Source organism: Amblyraja radiata, chromosome 6 (genome assembly GCF_010909765.2).
Source record: "Amblyraja radiata isolate CabotCenter1 chromosome 6, sAmbRad1.1.pri, whole genome shotgun sequence".
Lineage (NCBI taxonomy): Eukaryota > Metazoa > Chordata > Chondrichthyes > Rajiformes > Rajidae > Amblyraja > Amblyraja radiata.
The window spans coordinates 95,947,525-95,952,407 of record NC_045961.1 but is presented as its reverse complement, the minus strand read 5'-3'; positions in this window follow the sequence as shown (position 1 = coordinate 95,952,407).

Below are 4,883 nucleotides of genomic sequence, written 5' to 3'. Positions count from 1 at the left end.
CCCCAGTATATTTGAATTTCTTGACACGTTTTTAATTTAGTTTAGAATTTACAGCGTGGAAACAGGCGCTTCGGCCCACCGTGTCCGCGCCAACAACAATCATAAGTATACTAGTCCAGCCTGCACACTAAGGACAATCTACAGAAGCCAATTAACCTAAACACCTGCACGTCTTTGAAGTGTGGGAGGAAACCGGAGCACTTGGGGAAAACCCACGCAGTCACAGGGAGAACGTACAAACTCCTGTACGGACAGCACCCGTAGTCAGGATCGAACCCGGGTCTATGGCGCTGTAAGGCAGCAACTCTGCCGCTGTGCCTCTGAGTGTTTCCTGCATTTTCAAATTTCAGATTTCTAGCATTTGCAATTATTTGGCTTTTATAAAAAAAAAAAAAAAGAACTTAAATCAAGTAATTTCCTTCGTAAGCCATAACTAGAGCTGTCAGCCACTGTTTGTTGGTGGTTGAGGTAGTGGTGAATGAGTAGGTGTGATGATAGCAGCAGCCACAGTCGATCGCTCAGTCCAAATGCAAATGTCCACTGCCATGGTTACCACAGCAGTCGAACGAGGGAAATGTTAGTACTGAGATTTATCATTTAAAAGAAAGGCTGACAACAATTATAGATTCATTAAGTTGTATGACAAGTGCTACTTATGCAGAGTGAAAACTTTATAATAAAAATAAAAGATTGATATCTCATCTGCTGTACTTCTTGCCACCGTCTTTCCGCCTCACTGTGTCAAAAGCAATACTAATCCTGCTTTTAAGTCAATTCCACCTCATCAACGTATCAGCCCGCTTTCCCCTTTGGTCCTAAATTGGAATTGCCAATCGCCGAGAAAAGCCTTGGCATCCTCAGCGATTAAAGACCCTGATCCTTCTGAAGAAAAGTCATTAACTCTTGAAAGAAATTGTGTTTATAAAATGTATTTCTTTGCATATTTCTCATGTAGTTTATATGTACAAAGGATATCAAGACAGGAAAAATACAAGACTGCTTGAAAATCGAGACCTGTACTGTCAGGTAGTCAATTCTGACTAAACGCGTGGGAAGGAAATGCACAAGCTGGTTTACACCGGAGACAGACACAAAATGCTGGAGTAACTCAGCGAGACACGCAGCATCTCTAGAGAGAATGAATGGGTGACGCTTTGGGTCGAGACCCTTCTTCAGACTGATGCATCAAGCCTTCGCATAGGGAATGTGACTGTTTCTGGTGATGAATGGTGGGATTGAGCAGGAAGAAATTAACATGATGGGACCCTCAGAAATATTCCAGTCAGAATTAGTAACCCTATCCTGATACTAGTACGCTCTTGAAATCAAAGATTATAGAGCAGTGCAAGATGCACCACTCTGCGAAAAAAGCGTAGTATGACATGGGTGTGACATGACGCCATTTTAGTGAGCTGCAATTTACAATAATATATTAATAAAATGTACAATAATATGAACTAAATATGTGAAGTGATCGATGCTGTATAGAACACTGTTCCCTACAACACTGATCACACCAAAGATGATTGGGTGGATCAATCTTTGGAACGGATTACACCAAAGATACTAGAGGAGCATTGCCCGCTGCCTCCCTCGGGAGCGCCGACTGCGGGCGGACGCTTGAGGTTCTCCCGCCGGTGGCCTTCATCTGGTATCGGGGGGACCGTGAATCAGTCCTGGAACAACTCAGGAATGGAGGAAATGTCCTCTTCCCCCAAAGATACAATGGGAGCCTCTAGTATCTTTGCTCTTCCCTGCGACCTGATGTAAGAGCAGATTGTATAACTGCGGAGTCCGTCCCCGCTACCAAAGATGTCGCGTTTGGCATAAACAAATGGCGGCCGTGACGTTCCGTTACGTACTACACGTCGGTCCATTGGATTTCGGAGGAGTGGTCTATCTAGCTCTTCTCTATAATCTTTGCTTGAAAGCTCCTTTTGACATTGACTAAGGTCTCCCAGTTAAATTTCCAATATCTTAGAATCACATCCACCTCAAGGAGGCCATTTGCCCACAATGTCCACGCCAGACAAAACAGAGCTATCGAGCTCAAACCAACTTCTCCCAGTAGACAATATCATTTTGTATTTATTAAATGTGACGAAAGGTTAACTTTCCACCATATTTTCCTGATTTCACCACTATTAGTGTGAAAACATTTCTCCTTTTCTCATCACTTTTCAAATTATTCTGCCCTGCAGTGATCTTTAATATTTCCCCATTTTCAAATATATTTTCATCAAATATATCTACATTATAGAAAAGAGCGTTCACGTCGCGGCCCTGTTTTCACCAATCTTTCCACCACCACGCACAAGAAGCACAAGACAGACACCATTGTGTGCAGATGCCGAGAAGTGTGTTCAGCTCTGGCTGTACAACTAATAATCTTGTGTGTGGAGTCGATAAGAAGAAGACCTCATTAAAATAATTGCTTCGGTGAATGAGTTTGGGATGTGGTAATGCATGTGATAGAGTAAATAGCTAATTGTTGAAGGAACAAAGTCAATTTCAATCAATCAATCAATCATCAATTTTATTTGTATAGCACATTTAAAAACCACTCACGTTGACCAAAGTGCTGTACATCAGTGCTGGTACTAATGTGTTACATACAACAGTACACGGACCTAACAATACATACATAAACTGTTTACAGCGCACCCTCAGAGGGCCTCAGAAATGCTAGGGAGTAGAAATAGGTTTTGAGCCTCGACTTAAAGTTGATGGTGGGGGCAGTTCTGATGAGGAGAGGGATGCTGTTCCACAGTCTAGGTGCTGCAACCGCTAAAGCGCGGTCACCCCTGAGCTTAGAAACATAGAAACATAGAAAATAGGTGCAGGAGGAGGCCATTCGGCCCTTCGAGCCAGCACCGCCAATCATTGTGATCATGGCTGATCGTCCCCAATCAATAACCCGTGCCTTCCTTCTCCCCATATCCCTTGACTCCACTAGCCCCCAGAGCTCCATCTAACTGTCTCTTAAATCCATCCAGTGACTTGGCCTCCACTGCCCTCTGTGGCAGGGAATTCTATAAATTCACAACTCTCTAGGTGAAAAAGTATTTTCTCACCTCAGTCTTAAATGACCTCCCCTTATTCTAAGACTGTGGCCCCTGGTTCTGGACTCACCCAACATTGGGAACATTTTTCCTGCATCTAGCTTGTCCAGTCCTTTTATAATTTAATATGTTTCCATGAGATCCCCCTCATCCTTCTAAACGCCAGTGAAAACAAGCCTAGTCTTTTCAATCTTTCCTCATATGACAGTCCCGCCATCCCAGGGATCAATCTCGTGAACCTACGCTGCACTGCCTCAATCACAAGCTTAAACCTAGACCGCGGGATAGTCAGCAGCCCCAAGTCGGCCGACCTGAGGGACCTGGAGGTAGAATGGCGGGTTAGGCGATTTTTGATATGGGGGGGTGGGGGGGCAAGCTCCTCTTATAACGAATAAGAGGAGCTTGAATTTGATTCTGTACCGTACTGGGAGCCAGTGGAGAGAGGCCAGAATCGGGGTGATTTGATCCCTTTTACGGGTGCCCGTCAGAAGTCTCGCTGCGGCGTTTTGAACCAATTACACGCGGGACAGGGAAGATTGGCTGATGCCAGTGTATAGGGAGTTGCAGTAATCAAGGCGGGAGGAGATGAATGCGTGGATGATTTTTTTCAAGGTCGTTGAATTGGAGGAATGGTTTGATTTTAGGTATGGTACGAAGCTGGAAGAAACCAGCTTTTACCACAGAGAGGACTTGCTTGTCAAACTTTAATGCAGGGTCAAATATCACGGCAATTTACTCAAGAACAGCGGGCTAGACCATTAGAAGTGCTCTAATGGTCGTAGTATCGAGGCATTAATAACTGTTTCAAGCATGGGTCATTGTTGCAAATGTCATTAATGCTAATGTCTCGTGGATACTGAGAGGACATGTTGGTGCAGCAATAGAGTTGCTGCCATACAGTGCCAGGGACCTGGGTTCGATCCTGACTATGGTTGCTGTCTATATGGGGTTGGTACATTCTCCCCGTGACCAGTGTAGGTTTTCTCTGGTTGGTTTCCTCCCAGACTCCAAAGACGTACAGGTTAATTGGCTTCGGTAAAATTAGAAATAGTCTCATGCGGGTAGGATAGTGTTAGTATGCTGGGACCACCGGTCGATGTGGACTCGGTGTGGCCTGTTTCCGTGCTGTATCTCTAAACTAAGCTAAACTAAACTAAGACATGCCATGATCTGTGCTGCCTGAGTCAAATACATGAAAATGTGTTGCCCGAGTCAAATACTGGGTTCAAGAGTACAAAAAGAGAGAGAACTAGCGGTTGTGTGTGTAACTGGGGCCTGGGTTTGGTTGGCAATTGGGCAAGTGGTTGGAATAAACAATAGACAATAGGTGCAGGAGTAGGCCATTCGGCCCTTCGAGCCAGCACCGCCATTCAATGTGATCATGGCTGATGATCCCCGAATTGAAGAACAGGGGAAGTCAATGTACAATCTCAAAGTCTGCAAGGCTGTAGGATCAGCGATTAGAACCTTCATTGTGGTCCTTGGCTACTCAACAAATTTGTCAAGTGATTAGAGTCAAGAGCGTTTATTCATCATATGTAGCGAAACTGAACATTGAAATTCTTACTTGCAGCAGCATGACAGGACTGCAAACACAGTGCTCAGTAGATAACATGATAAACAACAAAGTTCAATTAAAAAACTGAAAAACACCAATAAAAATCTGCAATATTAGTTCAAAAACCTCTAATGCAACCAGGATAGTTCATAGTTTGAAGTTTAGTAGGTGTGCTACATAGCCAAGTCATATCCTCTGCAGGAAATAAGCCTTTCTATCTTTGATATCTCAAGAAATTTCAGGCGTGTTATTTTACAACCCTG